The sequence below is a fragment of the Lissotriton vulgaris genome, chromosome 3_1 (genome assembly GCF_964263255.1).
Source record: "Lissotriton vulgaris chromosome 3_1, aLisVul1.2, whole genome shotgun sequence".
NCBI classification, from domain to species: domain Eukaryota; kingdom Metazoa; phylum Chordata; class Amphibia; order Caudata; family Salamandridae; genus Lissotriton; species Lissotriton vulgaris.
In genome coordinates, this window is record NC_141689.1 from 233580150 (window position 1) to 233606309 (window position 26160).

Below are 26160 nucleotides of genomic sequence, written 5' to 3' on the forward strand. Positions count from 1 at the left end.
CATAATCAGATGTGTGATAAAGCTATATCAAAAATCTACCTGACCTTTTCTGTAATGAGATTTTCATGAATGAATGAACTGATCCTGTGTAGCACAATATTAGAAGAACAGCGTGTCCTGGTACTGGGTTTAACTGCCTATAGTCAATCAAACAGAAGACAAAGGAAGGTCCTTAGAAGCTTGTGGAAGTAAATCAAGTTCCTCCTGCCAGCAATACTCAGGAGAAGTCAATACAGGCTTTTGCAATGATCATTGAAAATGCAAATCTTGTGAAAAGTAACAGGAGAAAAGACGACTGATAAACACTGGCCTTCTGTTGTGAAAGGCACTGTGGCAGAAGCATAATGAAAAAGAGCCCCCTTTATCACTAAAAGACAGAAAAGTTTTGCCAGATAAAGTGAGAAAAAAGATAATTTGGTTGTGATGGGGATCAGATGTGTATCTAAGTTCTGGATGAGGTGAAGTTTGTGGAGGAGATATTTTGGAGCAAGTACAATGGAACATTTGGGCACAGAATGTACTCTTTTCTCCTACTGGACATAATAGACATAATTTCTCTGTGGGGCATTTATGATCGAAAGAAGATAAACAGGGAAATACAGAAGACAGGATTCAGGAAAAGAACTGAAACAAAAAACAGGTTTCTTCTCTGAGTAATTATGAAGAATTTCAAGGCTCCAGGCATGCTACAATGCCTCATATTCTATCCTACACTGCATGATGCGCATGTTGTGAAGAGCAAGGCAAGAGTCCTCACTCTGCTTTCTTAGAAATGGTTTTTAAGCGACTCTAAATTTACTATACACTCAGCCGCTTTGGGATACTATTCAACCTGGTCTACACATCTAGTATCTCATGCTGAGCAGACATCCATTCTCAATAAAGTGGAAACTTACTTAAAAATCATGCAACCTACCTAAGCATTCAAATACGCACCTTTTTTTTCTTCAGACTATGTCTGCATATTTACATTATCATTATCATTATCATCACATCCTTGCTCTCAAACTCTCTAGAAGAACTTACTCTAAAAAAAATCAGCTTAGGTAATGAGTCAGACAAAACAACAAAGTGAATTGCTTTATTTTCCTTCGATGTAACAGCCATTATTATGTTTCTTTAACCTTCAGTTCCAGAGTTTACTTATTTCACCCTTGATAGTTCTCATTGCCTCCTGCTCTCCATCGAGCTTGACACTGAGCCACAAATCAGTAGTAAAAACTACTCTTGAAGTAGAAAATGTCAAAAGACAGAAAATGTCACCGCCTGGCTGTGCCCAACCAAGATGGAGGCTTACATGACCCAACAGAATGGCCCTAAAAGCATGATCACATTAGGCAATCTATTGCTGTACCTCTGGCACAACAAATTCAACAACCCACTCAACTGGATTTAAAATAGACAGCTCTAATCTCCCATTGATCTCAACTTCACTATCAACATCTTACTTCTCAGACATATCCTGAGCCTATTATTTCAAATAGCATACATTTACCCTAGTGTAAGATTCTGCTTAGAGTAAAACATATCTTTAAAATGTCTTTAATGTAAGTAACAGTTGCATCTGTACCTCAAATCATAACCAATACGTGATGAAAGGCTGCAGCAGTGTATTGACTCAAGAAATGAAAGCTGGTGCTATTGTGCAAATATCCTATCAGACACCTATCACCAGTAGCTTTCACCAACTGATAGTCTCCTAATATCTAAGATAGCCTACAACATAGATTTAAATTGTTTAGTGAGATTTGTTACAATACTATTGTCAGACAGAGAGACTACCATACAACTCGACTTACACGTCAACACGTCCTGCTTAGTTAAGACTCCAATTGCGCATCAAATCAAACCAAGGGTTGCATGCTCATGACAATAGGAAGTGGAAGATATCACTGAAATATTCAAATTTTAAATACATTCCTTTTTAGGTCTCGCCTTTGCGCCTGCGCTGTTGCTGCGAGGTGTATTGCATGCAGTAAAGGGCTTGCAGCCCCGCCATCAATAAACATTTGCAGGCTTGATTTCAAGTCACTGTAGCTGCATCCTAATTAGTCACCACACCACTGCCTTTTACTTTTCTGTAGCACGGACAAAGTAGTAATTCATTTCATTTCATTTGTGCTCCTCTGCTACTGGTGTCATACTTCTGCTTCTGCAAACTTTTTTTTTGCCAAGAACATTTTTAGTAACACTTTGTTTTTAGCTTTTCAGAACAGCATTTATTTGTTTCAAACAGTATTGCTTTTCGCATTGGCACTGTATCGCCATTTATATTTATGTTTACACATACATTTCACTTAGTTATAAGTTTACATCTGCATTGCTTTGGCATTTCTGATGTACATATTTCACTTTGTTGTACCTCATTTTCTTTCAATTGCACGGATTAATAGCAACATGCGTTTGGTGTCTTAGCTTTGGTCATCTCCCTTTGTTTTTCGAATCGACATTTTGTTTAATGTCACTTTCTACATGGCACAGACTATTTGAGCGGATACATGTAAGCCGTGCAAAGTGTTTTAAATCAGCAGCCAGCTGGCACTATTTTCAGATCAGCAAAATTTCATTTACTTTGTGTTCCTCTGCTACTGGCACTGTACTTGTGCTCCGGATAACTTTTTGGGACCCAAGAACTTTTGGCAACACTTTGGGTGGATTACAAGCTTGGCAGTGCACTGCCGGGTTCACCCCGCAGCTGCGCAGCCAAACCTGTGGTGAGGCCGCCTGCCAGATTAGGAGTTTCCTCTTGTCTGGTGGGCAGTTTGCTCTACAGGACTATTTTACATGGCAAGGACTAATCAATCGATTACATAATAATCCATGCAAAGCAATTTAAAACAGCAGCTAGCTGACACTATTTTCAGATCGGCAAAATGCTGTACAGCGCCGTTTGGATACAAACGCTCCTGTACTGCTTTCAGATGTATTCTGCCTCTGTGGCAATGTAATCTATGGAAAGCCTTTAAAGCAGCATCCAGATGAAAGCACCGCTACTGTGAACGCAATATATTTTTTTGTTAACTAACTAGGGTCCTTTCAAGTGGCTACTAGGTGCAGTGCACTTTAATAACAAGCATTTGCAATGCAATAGGTCTCGCATTAATTAAGTTTGAGCTATTGGCGTTGCTAAATATTGCAACACCAATTGCAACAAAAGTCTATTAAAGGTAGGCCAAATTTTTTTTTATTTATTTTTGTAGCAATGGTGGCATGCTGCGCTTTAGATTAATATGTTTAAAAGTAAAGTGCGCCATACTGCGATTGCTACAATAGTTAATTGTGGATGCGCTAACAATTGATGTGTGCACTGATGGCTGGTGGTGTGTGTGCCTGGTGGAATTGTGCACTGCCAGCTGGTGGTGTGTGTCTGGTGGAAGCGTGCACTGACGGCTGGTGGTGTTTGTGCCTGGTGAAAGCGTGCACTGAAGGCTGGTGGTGTGCGCCTGGTGAAAGTGTGCACTGACGGCTGGTGGTGTGTGTGCCTGGTGAAAGCGTGCACTGAAGGCTGGTGGTGTGTGCCTGGTGAAAGCGTGTACTGAAGGCTGGTGGTGTGTGCCTGGTGAAAGTGTGCACAGACGGCTGGTGGGGTCTGTGTGCCTGGTGAAAGCGTGCACGGACGTCTGGTGGTGTGTGTGTCTGGTGAAAGTGTGTACTGAAGGTGTGGTTGTGTGTGTGGTTGTGTGTGTGTGGTTGTGTGTGTGGTTGTGTGTGTGGTTGTGGTTGTATGTGTGGTTGTGGTTTTGTGGTTGTGTGTGTGGTTATGGTTGTGTGTGTGGTTGTGGGTATACAGCTTTTGCTGAATGCGTGAGTTCTGTGCAACATGTAAGGTTGCAGCTGCCACCACAACATACACGGATTCAAAGGCATCCAAAACTCGTGAAATGTGCCCAGTCAATGTATTGTTGAACATGCTGTTTTGCCAGTGACTCATTTGCTTGCAAATGCATGGTATGCAAAGGCACCCACATGACCGTATGTCTTTTCAGCAACCATCCCAAGTGACAGCGGTCCACAGCCTTCTCCTGCAGCCCGCCAGCTGTATGCACAGGGCTTGCCAGAGTGCAGATATTGAGATTTCGAAGGTAGCCTTATGAAATGTGGGTATAGTGACAGATTCATTTGGATGTGTCTGCAATTAGACAGTACTTGTGTCCTGTTTGGACTGTAACATATAACATATTTCCCTTTAATATGGATACAGTGTACTTTGCTATTTTATAAACATCTAAGCTGCTGTCGCTCAGCTTCAATACGCTGCACGAAAGAAGCCAACGCTCGTTCTGCTTGAGATCAGTTTGGTACGAAACTTTGTTTACAATCAAGGAATGCTTTATAAATGGGACAGGTTACAATGGGAGAGGGGCCACAGTCCCGAGCAAACTGTTTACAAGAAAAAACAAGATGGAAAAAATAGCAATAATCGTGAAAAAGGAAAAAGACAGATTGCGAAAGTGAGAAAAGGACCTACGAGTAAAAAAAAGTTGGTATAGACAAAAAACTGGTGAGGATAAGAAAACCGAGAGAGAGAGAGAAGATAAAGAGGCCACAGTCCCGAGCAAACCGTTTACAAGAAAAAACAAGCTAGTATTTAACAAACATTCGGAGTGGCAAAAATGAAAATAAACAAACATATAGCTCAAATATTGTCAGTCAGTCAAAATACACAATGACGGAACACCTCAGCCAGAACAGAAAAAGTTGAGCAGGCCTAGTACCAACAGGAAAACATTAAACACCTTTTCAACATATCTCTATGAAATAAAGAAAAGCATAATGTAAAGTCCTGGTACAATGATCTTCAATCAGGGTTGCACAAAGTTACAAACCGCATCCTCCACACCTTACAGGGTGGCTCATTTCAAAATTTGACGTATACAACGCCATCAGGTCGCTTAGTGCACAGCACCTGAAACGTTGACACTTTTGATAAATAAATAAAGTATAAATGCAACAAATGATACAAGCATACACAGTGTGGAATAAAGTCATACTACACGGTTGAGAAAGCAATGATTATTAACGTAAAGTAAAACTCTGCAGTTTACCTGTGCGGTCGGTATGGACTAGAACCAGGAAAAATCGGTGCTGAACATCCCTGGTAAAGAGAACGCTTGCACGCCATTTCAGAGTACATCGAAAACACTACCAGAACTGCGGCGGGGAGCAATAATCACACGGAAAGGTACCAGAAGCGTGGCAGGGGTTTAGTTTCACTTCCCAACAAAGCTTTAAAACGTCACGTTGAGAAGTCAATGGAAAGTAGGTGCACGCCGATTTAAACGAGTCATCATCTTGAAAATAAATAAAACACATCTACGCCTACGGAGCAGTGGATGAATCATTAAAGCGCTCTCCTTCAAACGTAGTTGTTATTATGTCCCGGGCGGAAGTCAGGTAGGCCGGGGGCGGGACGTGAAGACACACCGGAAGCCCGGGCGGGCTCCCGTGAGGTGAGAGCCTCGCACGCACAGAAGGATGAGACCGCCGCCGCCTGCAACGAGCCCTCGCCTGGAGACGAGTACCGGTGAGTGGGGGCCTTTGCTGAGCTGCGAGAGCGGGGGGCATGTGTGTGTGCGTGGGGCGGCGGGGGGCTCTGTATGTGTGTGAGCGTGCGTGTGTGTATGTGTCTTGGAGTCTGTGTGAATGCGTGTGTGTATGCGTGTGTGGTGACTGCGGGGGGGGGGAGTGTGTGTGTGTGAGCGAGCGAGTGTCTGTCTGTGTGTATGCGCATGCATGTGTGTATGTGTGGTGATGTGCACTGTGAATGTGGACGGAGCCGACGTGCGCGTGCACGAGGTCAAATCCACAGGCTAAAGCGCGTGGAACCCTCTTGTCCTAATCCCCCCGAAGTCGATCACTATAGTTGTCGAACTGGACTGGAGCATCCTACGGATGCTAGTCCAGCTCGACCTAAAAACGAATTCCCCCTTGTATGGCACAGTTTAATAACAAAATTAAAAAACTGACTACCATAAGTAATTTGCAATTAATTATGTCTTTATTACAACATAGTGTTAGAACTGGCTGTCTCTAGCTGGCAGAGGTATACACTTCTGACAAATAGGGACACACCTTTTCTAGTCAGGGCAAGGGGATCACACCCTTTGATAACCCCTGCTCACCCCCTTGGTAGCTTGGCAGAGCAGACAGGCTTATCTCAGAGGCTGTGCGTTAAGCATTTATGACCACATACAGTAATAAAGTGAATACACTACAAATGGACACGACACAGTAGTATTATAAAAATAAGGATTTTTATATAAGGCTTAGCACAAGACCAGATAACGACAAAAATATACACAATCTTAATAAATACTCATGGAAGGGAAAATAATAGTTCAAATGTAGTTTCTTCTTTAGCACAAAGTCTTTGGTATTAAAATCAACTCTTCTTCCTGGAAACTCAGTTCTTGGCAACAATGTAACCCACACGGGAGTCACACAACATCGAGGCAAAGTTAATCCAAAGGTTCGGCGTCGACCGCGAGGAGCGCTACGTCGAGCCCGGAGTCACACGGACCCCCAACAACACAGTACCTTAGGAAAATGAGGCACACGATGATCAGTGGCGTCGAGCAATCCGGCGTCGCGTCGTCGATCAGGCCTCCGTAGTCGTCGATGTCGATGATGCTGTTGCAAGTGTGAGCAGCGCTCACGGCGTCGAGAGGGCTTCGAAGTTGATGCGATCAGCAGCGGTGCAGACACGAGGTCCCTTGGAGCTGGAGCCGAACTCACTACTCACTGGCGTTGCTGCTGGCGTCGATCGGGCCCGGCGGCCGGCGTCGAGGAAGCGGGACACTGGAGCCGTTACTCACTATGTCGAGCTGGATTCGGCGACGTCCGTCGGCGTTGAGATTGCTGGATTCTTTCAGAGGTGCTGGATTCACAGGTTCCAGCAAATAGCACTTTAAGCAGATGAAGTCCTTTAGCCCCGTGACTTCAACAGGAGACTGGCACTCTTCCAGTCCTTGGAGATTTTCTTAGCAAAGTTTGAGAGTACACACACAGTTCCTCTCTCCTGGTTCCTTGGCAAAAATAAAGAAGCAATGCAGGATTCCCCCCAGCAAACAGCACACTGGCAGAAGGGGTAGGCAAGTCCTTGGATCAGCAGGCTTCTTGTCTTTGGTTTCAGGGTTCCTTGTCAGAAGTGATCTCAATTCTTGGTTCAGGGGTCCTTCTCTTATACCCCTTTTTGGCTTTGATCCCTTTGTCCATGCAGGGGGGTTTCCCAACATCCTGGGTCTGTTGTGGGTGGAGCCAAGCAGAGGCACCTGGCCTATTCACTGAGCAGGGCTGGGTCCTCAGACGCCCAGCAGGAGGTGGAGCCAGCATTGTCACTGGCAGGAGCAGAGCTATCGGCCTCCTGGTAGGAGGTGATGCCAGGATCGTCCATGGCAGGCACAGAGCCATCAGTCGCCTGGCAGGAGGTGGAGCCAGCATTGTATCAGGCAGAGCAGACTATCAGCAACTACTCTCCCCCTACTCTCAACGCAAATGTCCCACTCATCCCACACTGACTCATCCAGACCTCTGGAGCCACCCAGCTCCTGTCACACACACACCAAACCAGCAGAAACCAGAAATAGTTAGACAAGAAAATAGCCACTTTCTAAAAGTGCTATTTTCAAACCCAGAGTCCAAAAACCATCCACACCAACGGATGCGTAATTAAACCCCGAGTTCAGGGATACCAAACTCGACATTGCACCATGCTCCCCGAGCCCGCTAGGATTATAGCATTAATAATCCTGACATCCTATTCTAACTAATGGAGAGCAGGTTACCTCGCAATAGTGAAAAACGAATATGGCGGTGATTCACTATTAGGACATGCCAACTTGGTCAGGCCTGTCCTACCTTATACTTACAACGCACCCTGCCCGTGGGCCTACCATAGGGGTGACTAACGTGAAGTTAAGGGAAGGTTTAGGGACTGGCAAGTAGGTGTACTTGCGCAGCCAGCGTGACAGTCCTAGACTGCACGTGGGTCTGGCAATGGCAGACCCTCAGACATACTTTTACTAGGCCGCTCTTGTGGGTGGCACAGCATGTGCTGCAAGCCCACGAGCGGCATTTGTATTTACAAGCCCCGGCACCCCGGGTGCACTAGACTAGGGACTGACAGTAAACCAAATAAGCCAAACATGGAATTCAATCAATACAGTAATTTAACATAGGGAGCACTTGCACTGTGGCACTGATCAGCAGTGGCACAGTGCCCAAAGCATATACCAGCAAAAACATCGTAAACAGTGGAGGCAAACAGAAGAAATGGAGAAGAGACTCATCAAGCCAATGATGTCAGGTCTAACACGTGTCCCCTCCAGCTGAAATGTGGGGAGAACTACCCTTGACCTAGGGAGTCCTCATCACTAAGGCGGAAAAATCTGGACAGACCATCAGCATTGGCGTGATCTGTACCAGGGCGGTGTTCCATCGTAAAGTCCATCCCCTGTAGGGAAATGGACCACCTCAACAGTTTTTGATTCTCACCCCTCATCTGCATCAACCATCTGAGGGGCCTGTGGTCTGTCTGAACCCGGAAGTGAGTCCCAAACAGGTAGGGTCTTAGCTTCTTCAGGCCCAGACCACAGCAAATGCTTCGCGCTCTATCGCACTCCACCTCGTTTCCCTGGGAAGTAACCTCCGGCTGATGAAGGCTACAGGCAAGTCTCAGCCCTCTTCATTCACCTGAGATAGAACAGCCCCCACGCCATGCTCTGAAGCGTTCGTCTGGACAATAAATTCTTTAGAAAAGTCGGGTGCCTGGAGTATAGGTGCTGTGCACATTGCAGTTTTCAGGGTGTCAAAGGCTGTTTGACAGGCATCAGTCCAGATCACATTTCGTGGCTGCTTCCTGGAAGTCAGAGAAGTCAAGGGGTGCACAATGTTACCGTAATCCTTGACAAACCTCCTGTAGTAACCCGTGAGTCCTAAGAAGGCTCTCACCTGCGTTTGGGTTTTGGGCGATGCCCAAGCCAGGATGGTATCAATCTTGGGTTGCAGGGGGGCAACCTTGCCGCTCCCTACTTGGTGCCCCAAGTACACCACAGAACCTTGCCCAATCTGGCACTTACTGGCTTTGATTGTGAGGCCTGCTCTGCGCAGGGCCAACAACACTTCCTGGAGGTGGCGCACGTGTTCCTCCCAGCTGGCGCTGAACACTGCGATGTCGTCCAGGTAGGCGGCACTGAAATCCTCCAGTCCAGCCAAGACCTGGTTGACCAACCTCTGGAAGGTGGCAGGGGCATTCTTCATCCCAAAGGGCATCACCCGAAACTGGTATAGCCCATCTGGTGTGGAGAATGCTGACCTCTCTTTTGCCCCATCAGTTAAGGCGATCTGCCAGTACCCAGACGTTAGATCAAACGTGCTAAGGTACCGTGCAGCCCCCAACCGATCGATGAGCTCATCAGCTCTGGGGATGGGGTGCGCGTCAGTCTTGGTGACTGAATTGAGTCCTCGGTAATCCACTTAGAACCGAAGTTCTGGTGAAGCACCAGGCGCTGCAGCCTTCGGGACCAAGACCACTGGGCTGGCCCAAGGACTGCTAGAGGACTCAACTACCCCTAAGGGAAACATTTTGGAGACCTCCTCCTTAATGTACGCTCTGACCTTGTCAGTCACCCTGTAAGCCTTGTGCTTCACAGGAGGGCTGTCTCCGGTGTCAACATCATGGACACACCAATGAGTGACACCCGGAACCAAGGAAAACATATCAGGGAATTGTCCCAACAGATGGCGACAATCCTGCTTCTGCTCAAGGGTCAGTGTGTCAGAGAGGACAACACCGTCCACTGACCCATCTTGCTCTTTAGCACACAGGAGGTCAGGAAGAGGCTCACTCTCCTCCTCCATTCCAGCATCTGTTGCTAGGAGCATGCCCACTTCGGACCTTTCTAAGTGGGGCTTCAACCGGTTGACATGCAGGACCCTCAAGGGGTTCCTGGGAGATTTCAAGTCCACCAAGTAGGTGACATCGCTCTTCTTCTTCACAACCTTAAACGGTCCAGTCCACCTGTCCTTGAGCGCACAAGGTTCCACAGGGGACATGACCCAAACTTCCTGACCAGGCTGAAGCTCAACCAGAGTGGCATTCCGGTCGTACCACCGCTTCATCTCTTCCTGGCTGGCCTCCAGATTTGCCTGAGCAAGATCTCTGAAGCGCCGAGTCTGGTATAAAGGCCAGCATGTAACTGTATACATCCTGGGGAGGTTTCCTGGGAGATTGCTCCCAGCCTTCTTTGACCAGACTCAAAGGTCCTCTTACACGGTGACCATACAAAAGCTCAAAGGGGCTGAACCCTAGAGACTTTTGCGGCACCTCTCGGTAAGCAAACAGCAGGCATGGCAAGAGGACGCCCCATTTCCGCCTCATTGGTTCTTCAAGACCCATGATCATGCCTTTAAGGGTCCGGTTGAATCTCTCAACCAGCCCATTACCTTGAGGGTGGTAAGGAGTGGTGAACTTGTAGGTTACCCCACACTCCTTCCACAGAGACTTCATATAGTTGGAAATGAAGTTGGTGCCCCGGTCTGACACCACCTCTCTGGGGAACCCCATTCGGGAGAAAACACCCATCAGTGCCCGTCCCACCACGGGGGCCGTCACTGTTCGGAGAGGGATGGCTTCCGGGTACCGTGTGGCATGGTCCACCAAGACCAGGATAAACCTGTTGCCCAGGGCTGTCTTGGGGTCCAGGGGCCCAACAATGTCAATCCCCACCCGGTCAAAGGGGGTACTGACCACTGGAAAAGGTTGGAAGGGAGCCTTCTGCTTCCTTCCGCTTTTCCCACTTGCCTGGCAAGTGTGACAAGTCTTACAATGGATGTCTACATCCCTTCGCATCTGAGGCCAATAAAAATGGGTGACACGCCTGTCATAGGTCTTGTCTTGCCCCAGATGTCCAGCTAACGGAACATCATGAGCCAAAACCAGTAGGAAGGCTCTGAAGCGCTGGGGTATCACCAGCACACGGGCTGACCCAGGCTCAGCAGCCTTAGGCTCGCTATACAGGAGGTCGTTCTCCCAGTAAACAAAATGTGACCCTGACTGATCACCTGAGGTTTGGGCTGAGGCCTGCTGCCTCATACCCACAAGAGAGGGGCACACTTTCTGTTCCGCACAGAATTCCTCCCTGGAGGGACCACCATTATGCTGTCAGTGGGTCAGCTCGGGCAGGTCTCCCAGGTCTCCCAGTTCAGCAACTTGTTCCCCTGTGGGCTCCAGGGCATCCCCCTCAGGGTCTACCTCCTCCTGGACCACGGGAACGATGGAGGCGGGTTTCCTGCGCCTCCTACCTCTTCTCTTCACAGCTGGGTCCTGGGCCATACTTTCAGGCTCCGGGACCCCATCGACACCCTTGCTTGCTGTCATGGATCGAGTGGTTGCACACACCCACTCTGGCACACCTAACATTTTCAGATGTGTCTCCCTCTCCACCTTAGCCCAATGGGAGTCTTCTAAATCATTGCCCAGGAGACAATCAACAGGCATGGCGGGCCTTACAGCAACTTGAAGAGTACCTGAAACTCCCCCCCCATTCAAAGGAAACTTGAGCTACCTCACACTCTTAATGGGAGTTGTCAGCAGCTATCACAGGGTAGAATGCGTGGGGAACCACCTGCTCTCTGGACACCAAGTGACACTTGACAGCTGTCACACTCGCTCCGGTGTCTCTGAGAGCTTCCACTCCATGGCCATTAATGGTCACCCACTGCCTATATTTCTTAATGTTACTAGGCAGAGGGGGTGGAGGGACCATTTCCATGTCTCCTAGCGAGACCAGGGACATTTCTGTGGGACCCCTCCCACCAGGGACAACCATCTCCTCCCCACCCAGGGCTACACTCGCCAACTGACGGGGGGGGGGGGTGCACGCGACGGTGCATTCGAATTCTTCATGGGACACTGGGGGTCATAATACCGGTGTCCCACCTGCCCACAAACGTAGTAGGTCAGGGGGCCCCTATGAACAGGTTTACCCGTCGGGGCCCCTGGCTTCTTCTCAGGGGGAGGCTGGGAACCCTTCCCTTGGTTCCGTTGGGGATTACTTTGGGGCCCTTTCTGGGACTACTTCTGTTTACTCTTGTCCCCCCCACTCTTCTGCTGGGGACCCTGCCCACCTTTGGCTGAGTCTCCCACTGGACCCTTGTGGACCCTGGTACTGACCCAGCGGTCCGCCTCCTCAGCAAGTTTTCTAGGGTTAGATATCTTGCTATCAATAAGGTGCTGGCGCAGCTCTGGAAAACAGTTATTAGATAAATGCTCCGAAGCAAACAAATCATAAAGAGCGTCATAACTTTCCACTTTGCTGCCCTTTACCCAACCATCCATGGCTCGGCAAAAATAAGACACATATTCAACCCACGTCGTACCAGGCAACTTCTTACATTCTCTAAAAGCTTGTCTGTACTTCTCGGGGGTTAGGCCATACCGCAACATTAAAGCATCTTTCATATGAGCATACGACATCCTATCCTCAACAGGCATGTCTAACAGGGTATCTCTCCCCTCATTCACAAAGCGACCCCACAACCCCGCTCCCCAATCCTTCTCAGGGACCCGGTGGGCCAACAATGCTAACTCATATGCTTTAAACCAAGTCAAGTCAAGTCAAGTCAGAAATTTATATAGCGCGCTACATACCCAGAGGGTCTCAAGGCGCTTGAGGAAGAGATCGGAATTACTTGTCGAATATCCAGGTTTTAAGTTGCTTTCTGAATGCTAGGTGGTTCTGTGTGAGACGTAGGTGAGTGGGGAGTGAGTTCCAGGTTTAAGCTGCGAGGTAGGAGAAGGATCTACCTCCATGGTGGTTTTATTGATGCGAGGAATGGTAGCAAGGGCTTGGTTGGAAGATCGTAGCTGGCGAGGGGGGTGTAGAAGGAAAGTCGTGTGTTGAGGCATTCGGGTCCAAGTTCGTAGAGTGCTTTGTGAGCGTGGGTTAGGAGGCGGGAAGTAATCCTCTTATTAACGGGGAGCCAGTGGAGGTTTTTCAGGTGGCTAGAGATATGGTCTTTACGCGGGATGTCTAGTATGAGTCTGGCTGATGCGTTCTGGATGCGTTGGAGTTTTTTCTGGAGTTTTGCGGTGATACCGGCGTATAGGGTGTTTCCGTAGTCCAGGCGACTTGTAACCAGTGCATGGGTGACTGTTTTTCTGGTTTTGGTGGGGATCCAGCTAAATGTTTTTTTGAGCATGCGGAGGATGTTGAAGCATGAAGATGAGACTGCGTTGACTTGTCTGTTCATAGAGAGTGAGGAGTCCAGGATGATGCCCAGGTTCCGTGCGTGGTCCGTCGGGATGGGTGCTTTTCCAAGGGCCTCTGGCCACCAAGAGTCGTCCCAAGCGGAGGGGGAGGTGCCTAAGATAAGGACTTCTGTTTTGTCTGAGTTCAGTTTCAGACGGCTGTGCTTCATCCACTCTGCTACTTCTTTCATACCTTCGTGTAGGTTGGTTTTGGCGGTGTTGGGGTCTTTGGTGAGTGATAGGATCAGTTGGGTGTCATCTGCGTAGATGATGTTGAGGTTGTGTTGGCGAGCGATGGTCGCGAGGGGGCTCATGTATACGTTGAAGAGGGTGGGGCTGAGTGAGGAACCTTGGGGTACGCCGCAGATGACTTCAGTGGCCTCGGACTTGAATGGTGGGAGGCGGACCCTCTGGGTTCTTCCGGTGAGGAATGAGGTGATCCATTCCAGTGCTTTTCCTTGGATCCCGATGTTTTTGAGGCGCTGTAGAAGAGTGCTATGGCAGACTGTGTCGAAGGCTGCGGAGAGGTCTAGGAGGATGAGGGCGACTGTGTCTCCATTGTCCAGTAGAGTTCGAATGTCGTCTGTTGCTGCGATGAGGGCGGTCTCCGTGCTGTGTTTGGCTCGGAAGCCGGACTGTGAGGAGTCGAGGGATTTGTTGCTTTCGAGGAAGGCGGCGAGCTGGTTATTGACAGCTTTCTCGATGACTTTGGCCGGGAATGGAAGGAGCGAGATGGGACGGTAGTTTTTGAGTTCGGTGGGGTCCGCTGTGGGTTTTTTCAGAAGGGCGCTGAGTTCGGCGTGTTTCCAGCTTTCCGGGAAGGTGGCGGAGTTGAGGGAGCAGTTGATGACGTCTCGGAGGTGTGGTGCTATGATGGAGTCTGCTTTGTTGAAGATGTGGTGAGGACATGGGTCTGTGGGGGATCCTGAGTGGATGGAGTTCATCAGGCGGATGGTGTCCTCGGTGGAGATTGGGTTCCAGTCGTTAAGGATGTTTGAGGGGGGTGAAGGTACGGCAGAAGATTGGGTGGGATGGTCTCCGGGTTGGTTGTCGAAGCTGTTGTGGATGTCTGCGATTTTGTTGTGAAAGAACGAGGCTAGGGAGTCGCAGAGGGCTTGAGAGGGGGTGATATCACTGGAGTTTGCTGAGGGGTTGGTGAACTCTTTGACGATGTTGAATAGTTCCTTGCTGTTGTGGGCGTTGTTGTCTAGTCGGTCTTTGAATGCGGCTTTCTTGGCAGTCCGGATCAGTTGGTGGTGTATGCGGGTGGCGTTTTTGAAGGCGTCCCTGGTGCTGGTGTTTGGGTCTTTTTTCCAGGCCTTCTCGAGGGAGCGGCAGAGTTTCTTCGATTTCTTAAGATCATCGTTGAACCAGGAGGCGTTTTTGCTGCCAAGTTTGATTTGACGTTTTTTCGGCGGTGCTAGGATGTCGGCGCTGTTGGATAGCCATTGGGTGAGGTTAATCGCTGCTTGGTCGGGGTTTGAGGAGTCGGCAGGGGGGTTTTGAAGAAGCGATGAGGAGATCTGGTCGATGGTGATTTTGTTCCAGTTTCTTCGTAGAGTAGGATGAGGTTGGTTGTGAGTGGTGGTTTTATTGTAGAAAAAGTGTACGCAGCTGTGGTCCGTCCACTGGAGGGTAGTGGTGTGACTGAAGGAGACATGTTTGCTGGAGGTGAAGATGGGGTCGAGTGTGTGACCTGCGATGTGGGTGGGCGTAGAGACAAGTTGTTTGAGTCCGAGGTTGGCGAGATTGTCCCGAAGGGAGGTGGTGTTGCTGTCGTTGCTCTTTTCCAAGTGAAAGTTGAGGTCTCCCAGTAGGATGCATTCCTCGGAGGGGAGGGCGTGTGGGGTGATGAAGTCAGTGATAACGTTGCTGAATTTTGCACGGGGTCCTGGAGGCCTGTAGAGGAGAGTGTGGTCTTGGGGTCGGTGTGGATCTGGAAGTGAAGGTGTTCGGCGCTAGCGAGGTTGACGTCTGAGCTGGTTGAGATGCGGATGGAGTTCTTATGGACGATAGCGATGCCTCCTCCTGTTTGGTCGGTGCGATCCTTACGGATGATCTTGTATCCTTCCGGGATGGCAATGGTGATGTCAGGGGCTGATGAGGCGTTCATCCATGTTTCTGTCAGGAAGGCGACGTCGGGAGAGATGGTGTCTAGTAGATTCCAAAGTTCGATGGCGTGTCTGTGGACTGAGCGGGTGTTGAGCAGGATGCATTTTAGGTAGTTGGAGTCAGATATCTGTTTTGTGTCCGTGGATGAGGAGTTGATCTTGCTGCCGTCGAAATTGCAGGATGTGCAGGAGAAGGGACCATGGGTGTGTCCAGGAGTGGCTTGGCCTGCAGGCTCAGATGGGATGCTGCCACCAGAGGGATTCAATTTTAACTTCTTAGCTTGGATGTCCAACTCCCTCAACTTGGTATCACGCTCCAACGCTAACTTCTCTCTTTCAAAATCCAACCTTTTGGTCTCCAAATCAGCTTCTCTCCTACCTCTTGCATTTTCTAACTCCAACTGCCCATTTATCTTAAGCCTTGCCATTTCCATGTTGTATGCTCGCTCTTTCGCCCTTTCTTCTCTTTCTTCAGGCAAAAGACCTTTGGAGGAAACACTGCTACCGGGCGAGGACACGGTTCCATTCACTGGCACCTCCTCAGCCCCTTCCACTGGCGGTACCACCACTGGATCAGTGGGATCTCTGGACTCCAACCAGGCCTTCAATGCTTTGAGATAGTTTTCCTTGATCTTGAGGCCTTTGGTAGGAACTTTAAACTGCTTGCAAAAGGATTTCAGCTGATTTAACGTGTAATCCTCGATCTTGCTTCTATCGAATTCCTCCACAACAACAACAGGGGTAGTGACTCCGGTGTCACTCATGGTCAAAACTGGCAGTGTTCGAAAAAATCAAGCTTCAGAAAAGCGGAGAACAAAAATAGGATCCTTCCAAATTAGATTGTGGCTGCGCTATGGTCTGCTTTCACTATGTAGCGCACACTAACCATTGCACATGGGTCATAAATGCAAAGTTCAAATCCCACCGCTGCCACCAATGTTAGAACCAGCTGTCTCTAGTTGGCAGAGGTATACACTTCTGACAAATAGGGACACACCTTTTCTAGTCAGGGCAAGGGGATCACACCCTTTTATAACCCCTGCTCATCCCCTTGGTAGCTTGGCAGAGCAGACAGGCTTATCTCAGAGGCTGTGCGTTAAGCATTTATGACCACATACAGTAATAAAGTGAATACACTACAAATGGACACGACACAGTAGTATTATAAAAAATAAGGATTTTTATATAAGGCTTAGCACAAGACCAGATAACGACAAAAATATACACAATCTTAATAAATACTCTTGGAAGGGAAAATAATAGTTCAAATGTAGTTTCTTCTTTAGCACAAAGTCTTTCGTATTAAAATCAACTCTTCTTCCTGGAAACATAGTTCTTGGCAACAATGTAACCCACACGGGAGTCACACGGCGTCGAGGCAAAGTTAATCCAAAGGTTCGGCGTCGACCGCGAGGAGCGCTACGTCAAGCCCGGAGTCACACGGACACCCAACAAAACAGTACCTTAGGAAAATGAGGCACACGATGATCAGCGGCGTCGAGCAATCCGGCGTCGCGTCGTCAGTGTCGATCAGGTCTCCGTAGTCGATGTCGATGATGCTGTTGCAAGTGTGAGCAGCGCTCACGGCGTCGAGAGGGCTTCGAAGTCGATGCGATCAGCAGCGGTGCAGACACGAGGTCCCTTGGAGCTGGAGCCGAACTCAATACTCACTGGCGTTGCTGCTGGCGTCGATCGGGCCCGGAGGCCGGCGTCGAGGAAGCGGGACACTGGAGCCGTTACTCACTATGTCGAGCTGGATTCGGCGACGTCTGTCGCGTCGAGATTGCTGGATTCTTTCAGAGGTGCTGGATTCACAGGTTCCAGCAAATAGCACTTTAAGCAGATGAAGTCCTTTAGCTGTGACTTCAACAGGAGACTGGCACTCTTCCAGTCCTTGGAGATTTTCTTAGCAAAGTTTGAGAGTACACACACAGTTCCTCTCTCCTGGTTCCTTGGCAAAAATAAAGAAGCAATGCAGGATTCCCCCCAGCAAACAGCACACTGGCAGAAGGGGTAGGCAAGTCCTTGAATCAGCAGGCTTCTTGTCCTTGGTTTTAGGGTTCCTTGTCAGAAGTGATCTCAATTCTTGGTTCAGGGGTCCTTCTCTTATACCCCTTTTTGGCTTTGATCCCTTTGTCCATGCAGGGGGATTTCCCAACATCCTGGGTCTGTTGTGGGTGGAGCCAGGCAGAGGCACCTGGCCTATTCACTGAGCAGGGCTGGGTCCTCAGACGCCCAGCAGGAGGTGGAGCCAGCATTGTCACTGGCAGGAGCAGAGCTATCGGCCTCCTGGTAGGAGGTGGGGCCAGGATCGTCCATGGCAGGCACAGAGCCATCAGTCGCCTGGCAGGAGGTGGAGCCAGCATTGTATCAGCCAGGGCAGGCTATCAGCAACTACTCTCCCCCTACTCTCAACGCAAATGTCCCACTCATCCCACACTGACTCATCCAGACCTCTGGAGCCACCCAGCTCCTGTCACACACACACCAAACCAGCAGAAACCAGAAATAGTTAGACAAGAAAATAGGCACTTTCTAAAAGTGCTATTTTCAAACCCAGAGTCCAAAAACCATCCACACCAACGGATGCGTAATTAAACCCCGAGTTCAGGGATACCAAACTCGAAATTGCACCATGCTCCCCGAGCCCGCTAGGATTGTAGCATTAATAATCCTGACAGCCCATTCTAACTAATGGAGAGCAGGTTACCTCGTAATAGTGAAAAACGAATATGGCGGTGATTCACTATTAGGACATGCCAACTTGGTCAGGCCTGTCCTACCTTATACTTACAACGCACCCTGCCCGTGGGCCTACCATAGGGGTGACTAACGTGAAGTTAAGGGAAGGTTTAGGGACTGGCAAGTAGGTGTACTTGCGCAGCCAGCGTGACAGTCCTAGACTGCACGTGGGTCTGGCAATGGCAGACCCTCAGACATACTTTAACTAGGCCGCTCTTGTGGGTGGCACAACATGTGCTGCAAGCCCACAAGCGGCATTTGTATTTACAAGCCCCGGCACCCCGGGTGCACTAGACTAGGGGCTGACAGTAAACCAAATAAGCCAAACATGGAATTCAATCAATACAGTAATTTAACATAGGGAGCACTTGCACTGTGGCACTGATCAGCAGTGGCACACTGCCCAAAGCATATACCAGCAAAAACATTGTAAACAGTGGAGGCAAACAGAAAAAATGGAGGAAAGACTCAAGCCAATGATGTCAGGTCTAACACATAGTATATTTAAAACTACACAAAGATTTAAAACATAATTCCTAAGAACACTTCTACTACAGCTTTACATACGCTTTATAAATGTAATTTAGAAAAATAAAAGAATAGTAGTAGACAAGCAGGCATATCAAGCCATTTGCCTCATATGTGTTAAAAAAATTATATTACATTTGTAGTTAAGGTTACCATTAAAAGGTACGCCCTTTAAGACACTGTCTCCGTGGCACATTACATTAACATATTTTCATACTACAGGACCATTCGTCCATTAATACACACTGAACAAGTGGGACAATGTACTTTTAGGACCTGTACTTTGATGTGAAAGCAACATTGTCAAGTCAAGTCAAGTCAAGTAATTTATATAGCGCGCTACATACCCAGAGGGTCTCAAGGCGCTTGAGGAAGGGTGGGGAATTACTTGTCGAATATCCAAGTTTTAAGTTGCTTTCTGAATGCTAGGTGGTTCGGAGTGAGGCGAAGGTGAATGGGAAGTGAGTTCCAGGTTTAACTGCCAGGTAGGAGAAGGATCTTTCTCCCATGGTGGTTTTGTTGATGCGAGGTACGGCAGCAAGGGCTTGGTTGGAGGAGCGTAGCTGACGGGAGGGGGTGTAGAAGGAAAGTCGTGTGTTAAGGCATTCGGGTCCAAGTTCGTAGAGTGCTTTGTGTGCGTGGGTTAGGAGACGGAATGTTATCCTCTTATTGACGGGGAGCCAGTGGAGGTTTTTCAGGTGACTAGAAATGTGGTCTTTACCAGGGATCTCTAGTATGAGTCTGGCTGATGCGTTCTGGATGCGTTGGAGTTTTTTCTGAAGTTTTGCGGTGGTACCGGCGTATAGGGTGTTACCATAGTCCAGGCGGCTCGTGACCAGTGCGTGGGTGACCGTTTTTCTAGTTTCGGTGGGGAGCCAGTGAAATGTTTTTTGAGCATGCGAAGAATGTTGAAGCAAGATGATGAAACGGCGTTGACTTGTCTGTTCATCGAGAGTGAGGAGTCCAGGATGACGCCCAGGTTCCGTGCGTGGTCCGTTCGGATGGGTGCTTTTCCAAGGGCCTCTGGCCACCAAGAGTCATCCCAGGTGGATGGGGAGGTACCTAAGATAAGGACTTCTGTTTTGTCTGAGTTCAATTTCAGACGGCTGTGCTTCATCCTATCGGCTACTTCTTTCATTCCTTCATGTAGGTTGGTTTTGGCGGTGTTCGGGTCTTTGGTGAGTGAGAGGATCAGTTGAGTGTCATCAGCGTAGGAGATGATGTTGAGGTTGTGTTGGCGTGCGATGGTCGCGAGGGGGCTCATGTATACGTTGAAGAGGGTGGGGCTGAGTGAAGATCCTTGTGGTACGCCGCAAATGACTTCAGTGGCCTCTGACTTGAATGGTGGAAGGCAGACTCTCTGAGTTCTTCCGGTAAGGAAGGAGGAGATCCATTCCAGTGCTTTTCCTTGGATTCCGATGTTTCTGAGGCGTTGTAGGAGGGTGCTATGACAGACTGTGTCGAAGGCTGCGGAGAGGTCAAGGAGATGAGGGCGACTGTATCTCCATTGTCCAGTAGAGTTCGAATGTCGTCTGTTGCTGCGATGAGTGCGGTCTCAGTGCTGTGTTTGGCTCGGAAGCCGGACTGTGAGGAGTCGAGGGATTTGTTGGTTTCGAGGAAGGCGGCGAGCTGGTTGTTGACAGCTTTCTCGATGACTTTGGCCGGGAATGGTAGGAGCGAGATGGGGCGGTAGTTTTTGAGTTCGGTGGGGTCAGCTGTGGGTTTTTTTCAGAAGGGCGCTGAGTTCGGCGTGTTTCCAGCTTTCCGGGAAGGTGGCGGAGTTGAGGGAGCAGTTGATGACGTCTCGGAGGTGTGGTGCTATGATGGAGTCTGCTTTGTTGAAGATATGGTGAGGGCATGGGTCTGTAGGGGATCCTGAGTGAATGGAGTTCATCAGGCGGATGGTGTCCTCAGTGGAGATAGGGTTCCATTCATTAAGGATGTTCAAGGGGGGTGAAGGTACGGCAGAAGGTTGGGAGGGTTGGTCTCCGGGTTGGTTGTCGAAGCAGTTGTGGATGTCTGCGATTTTGTTGTGGAAGAACGAGGCTAGGGAGTCGCAAAGGGTTTGAGAGGGAGTGATGTCGTTGGAGTTGGCTGAGGGGTTGGTAAATTCTTTGACGATGTTGAATAATTCCTTGCTGTTGTGGGCGTTGTTGTCTAGTCGGTCTTTAAGTGCAGCTTTCTTGGCAGTCCGGATCAGTTGGTGGTGTGTGCGGGTGGCGTTTTTGAAGGCGTCCTTGGTGCTGGTGTTTGGGTCTTTTTTCCAGGCCTTCTCAAGGGAGCTACAGAGTTTCTTGGATTTCTTAAGATCATCGTTGAACCAGGAAGCGTTTTTGCTGCCTGGTTTGAGTTGACGTTTTTTCAAAGGTGCTAGGTTGTCGGCGCTGTTGGTTAGCCATTGAGTGAGGTTAATGGCTGCTTGGTTGGGGTTCGAAGACTGGGCAGGGGGGTTTTGAAGAAGCGATGAGGAGATCTGGTCGATGGTGATTTTGTTCCAGTTTCTTCGCAGAGTAGGTTGAGGATGGTTGTGGGATGTGGTCTTTTTGTAGACAAAGTGAACGCAGCTGTGGTCCGGCCAATGGAGAACTGTGGTGTGACTGAAGGAGATATGTTTGCTGGAGGTGAAGATGGGGTCGAGTGTGTGACCTGCGTAGTGGGTGGGGGTGTTAACAAGTTGTTTGAGTCCAAGGTTGGCGAGATTGTCCAGAAGGGTGGTGGTGTTGCGGTTGTTGCTCTTTTCCAGGTGAAAGTTGAGGTCTCCCAGTAGGATGTAGTCCTCGGAGGGGAGGGCGTGTGGGGTGATAAAGTCAGTGATGTCTGTACTGAATTGTGCCCGGGGTCCAGGTGGCCTATAGAGGAGGGTGCCTCTGAGTGTGGTCTTGGGGTCGGTGTGGATCTGGAAGTGAAGGTGTTCGGCGCTAGCGAGGTTGACGTCAGAGCTGGTTGAGATTCGGATGGAATTCTTATGGACGATGGCGATGCCTCCTCCTGTTTGCTTGGTGCGGTCCTTACGGATGATCTTGTATCCTTCCGGGATGGCAATGGTGATGTCTGGGGCTGAAGAGGCGTTCATCCATGTTTCTGTTAGGAAGGTGACGTCCGGAGAGATGGTGTCTAGAAGATTCCAGAGGTCGATGGCGTGTCTGTGGACTGAGCGGGTGTTGAGCAGGATGCATTTTAGGTGGTTGGTGTCGGATCTCTGTTTGGTGTTAGTGGATGAGGAGTTGGTCTTGGTGCTGTCATACTTGCAGGAGTTGCATGAGAAGGGTCCATGGGTGTGTCCAGGAGCGACTTGGGTGCAGGTGGGGAGTCGGCCGGGGTTAAGGGCTATAAGGGTGGATGCGTCGTATGTAATGCGGGTGGGGTGGGTGGGACGGGGGCCAGGGGGTCTGGCGCTGGGCGCGGTCCAGGCGCGGACGGGCGTAGACGGGCTTACCTTTGGCGCACCTTCGGCGCACCTTCGGCGCAACTGGGGCGCGACCGCTGCGCTTGGACGCTGCGCGTAAAAGCATCAGTCATATATAGATAGTGGAGTGGGGAGGGGCGAGGGAGAGGCGGCTGGGAGGCGGGTGCGTGCTGGGGAGCCTCGCTACGAGGCACAACAAACAAAATGGCCGGGTACTTGTAAACAAATAGCTCAACAGGCGGGCAGTCCGATCTACAATGCAGTCCCTCGACTAACCAAACACTTAGCAGATGCGAGCGCACTAACAATGAAGCCAATCAACAGTGCTAATGGGTAAATGCGAGCATGCACACAGTTAAAACATTAAGTGATTCAAATAGTCAAAAGCGAGCGCACAGACAATAATAAAATATTTGGCTATGCAAATTAGTCGGATGCGAGCGCTCAATGAATAGGTCTGTAATTAGGCAAATGCGAGGCAGAAATACAGATACCAGGCAGCTAGAGCGAGCGCTGCAAAGTGAGGTCAGGGAGCGTGGTGGAGCGACCTCTTCTCACGAGGATAGGGAGGTCACAGGTCTCTGGACACCGTGGAAGCCTGAGGACACTTTGTGGGAGGGAGGGGCGGCTGGGAGGCGGGTGCGTGCTGGGGAGCCTCGCTACGAGGTACAACAAACAAAATGGCCGGGTACTTGTAAACAAATAGCTCAACAGGCGGGCAGTCCGATCTACAATACAGTCCCTCGACTAACCAAACACTTAGCAGATGCGAGCGCACTAACAATGAAGCCAATCAACAGTGCTAATGGTTAAATGCAAGCGTGCACACAGTTAAAACATTAAGTGATTCAAATAGTCAAAAGCGAGCGCACAGACAATAATAAAATATTTGGCTATGCAAATTAGTCGGATGCGAGCGCGCAATGAATAGGTCTGTAATTAGGCAAATGCGAGGCTGAAATACAGATACCAGGCAGCTAGAGCAAGCGCTGCAAAGTGAGGTCAGGGAGCGTGGTAGAGCGACCTGAAGTTACTTTAATAATCAGCAAGGAACCACTGTGCCTAGGACTACGATCCTGTTTTCCTATGCACAAGCAGTTCAGTTAGATACTTCAGCCGGGTCACTACTAATAAAAGCATTCCATGCAACTGCATCTGTTTGTAGTCTGCGTTTTTAGGTCGAGCATCATCGCGCATGCACTGTCTGCAAGACCTGCTGTAGTCAATCTACAGAGGGAAATTCTGCCTGCTGCTTAACATTGGCTCACGTCTGTCTGTCTTCTTTGGTGCATCCTTTTTGGTAGACATTCCGGTACATAATTTCCGTTTTGTTCTCCAGAGCACCGGCCAACTACAGTTCCCTTACGCTGTAGCAGTTTATTTGTTCCTTTAAGGACTACTTCAGTAAAGGAAAAGGGTTAGAGAAAGCTTGCAAATATAGCTCTGCAGGCTGTCTTTTGCTTCCTCGCTCTCCGCTGTTCCTCGCTCTCCAGCTCTGCTGGGACTCTGCCTTGTCTATGCCCACCTCCAATTTGTATTTTCTTTGAATTACTTTGACTGCTTTGCCGCGGCGGACATTCCACTGGGGTGCGGCGGTGTTCTGTGTTAAATCCCTTGCAGCGCAAACATTTTCAGGACAGAAAGTAACAGCTGCACGTGTTAAATTAACACATGATTTACAAACATGTTTTGTAAACACTCTTTATCTTATGGTTTAAGGGTTACACATGTGGTTGAAACATTCAGCGTATTCTTAACAATTAGGAAGGGCGGAGCTGTCCCGGGATAGCTTATACATTTAATCCATATATTCAGAGGTGTGGTGCAAGAAGCCTCCAACATTCAAAGAACCACCATGCCTTTAGAGGCCTATGAATATCAGTGAGATATGAGATTCTGTGGGCTCCTCCTCATATTCTGCAGAGGAGTCCCATGGTTTTGTATTGTGCCACTGCTCCCATTATTGTGAAAACGAGAGAGTTAAATAAATATTTGTTTGTGTGAACATACATTCAGATCTGCTTATATATTAAATGTATTTGTTTTGTTTCTGAAGTCTGTTCTGGCTTTGGAGTATTGACATTCCAATTATCTCTAAAGATTGAGGAAGGTCTGAACTTCTTTTGTGTTGTCTTTGTTTTCTAGATGGGCTGTCCCAAAGGCCTTGTTCGTAATCACATATAATTTCTTTACCAAATAAGTACTCCTATTGTCCTGTAATCAGAGTTTACATGTTGTGCCGCAGAGGCATAGTTAGCCTCTGTACACAGGTGCCCCAATGATCAACCTATTTCCACGCTAGCCATTTATTAACCTGCCTAGTCACTCACCTTTCGTGCACCTACTCAGTCTTTTCTCACATGATCAAACTCATCCATCTACCGAACCGCTGTCGTTCTGCCCATTACTTACTTCCCCACTACCTACCTACTCTTCAATTATTCACCAACTAACCCATTCACAAGCTCATTCTTCTACCTGATCACACATCTATCCGCCTAATTGTTCTTTCAGCCATCTACCTGCTCATCTGCCAACACTCGCTTACTGGTCTGGCATCACCAGTAGGCTCCTCCGCCGTTATCCTGGCTCATCCATCTAATAAGCTTCTCATCACCATCCAGCTACTTAGCTGTACAGATAACCATCCACTTTTACTCTCATCCACTTACCTACTCTTACTCACAACATACCCATCCCCTCCACTTACTCATTCATCCACACATAAACTTCTCCATCTACTCACTGGTCTGTACATCTGTCCTCACAATACAACTACTCACCCTCCATCCACTCACCTACTTGCCCATTGCTGCATCTGCTGAATCACTTAGCAATCTATGCGCCATTTAATAATGCGCTCATCCTCTTATATGTAATCACCAGCAAGTGAATAATCCACCTGACCCCTGCCATTTACCTAGTCTCGCATCCACCTACATACTAATTCATCCTCCAGACTATACTTTCTTTTGCCTCCCCACTCTTTCAACCATCTTATGTATCCATCAAAACTTCTGCAGACTCACTCATTCCTCATCTGTCTAGCAGTCCATAAACCTGCTTATTCACCAAATTATCCACCAACTATTCATATATTCGCCTAATCATTGCTATCGACTTACTCATCCTGTAGTCACCATGTCCATAACACACATATTAAATAAAGCTAAAATCGATTTTGGAAAAGGGGGTGGTGAGTTTCTGAATGATGCAGAATACTCCTACCCAGTCAAGAGATCAGGGCTTAATCCATCACCGTTTTTTAGCTCACTGCACCATCCCAGCTCAGAACCTGACTACATGCAAATTAGTCTGTCCCTGTCCCAGTGCATCATGGGAACAGGGCAAACCAAACTACCAAGCCAATTTTTATACTGGGAAGGAAACAAGCTTCCGGGGACCGGTTTCTGGCATTACAGCCGTCGTTGGCCCGGCTTGCTTGAATCCTGATGGGGCAATGAGCAAGGGACTCACGTCTGAGTATACCCTCCCACACATAGTGTGGATAAAATCGATTTTGGAAAAAGGGGTGGTGATGGTCAGAGTATTTGAATGATGCAGAATACTCCTACCCAGTCAAGAGATCAGGGCTTCATCCATCACCGTTTTTGAGCTCACTGCACCATCCCAGCTCAGAACCTGGCTACATGCAAATTAGTCTGTCCCTGTCCCAGTGCATCATGGGAACAGGGCAAACCAAACTACCAAGCCAATTCTTATACTGGGAAGGAAACAAGCTTCCGGGGACCGGTTTCTGGCATTACAGCCGTCGTCGGCCCGGCTTGCTTGAATCCTGATGGTGCAATGAGCAAGGGACTCACGTCTGAGTATACCCTCCCACACATAGTGTGGACAAAATCGATTTTGGAAAAGGGGGTGGTGATGGACAGAGTTTCCAGAGTTTCTGAATGATGCAGAATACTCCTACCCAGTCAAGAGATCAGGGCTTAATCCATCACCGTTTTTTAGCTCACTGCACCATCCCAGCTCAGAACCTGGCTACATGCAAATTAGTCTGTCCCTGTCCCAGTGCATCATGGGAATAGGGCAAACCAAACTGCCAAGCCAATTCTTATACTGGGAAGGAAACAAGCTTCCGGGGACCGGTTTCTGGCATTACA

At 48.7% G+C, this 26160-nt stretch overlaps 1 protein-coding gene across 1 annotated transcript in view; it reads right to left on the reverse strand.

Moving 5' to 3' along the window:
- The window catches only part of EPG5 (ectopic P-granules 5 autophagy tethering factor), a 682187-nt gene that overhangs the window by 619960 nt on the left and 36067 nt on the right, over nt 1-26160 (reverse strand). The gene's annotated exons all lie outside the window — the stretch shown is intronic.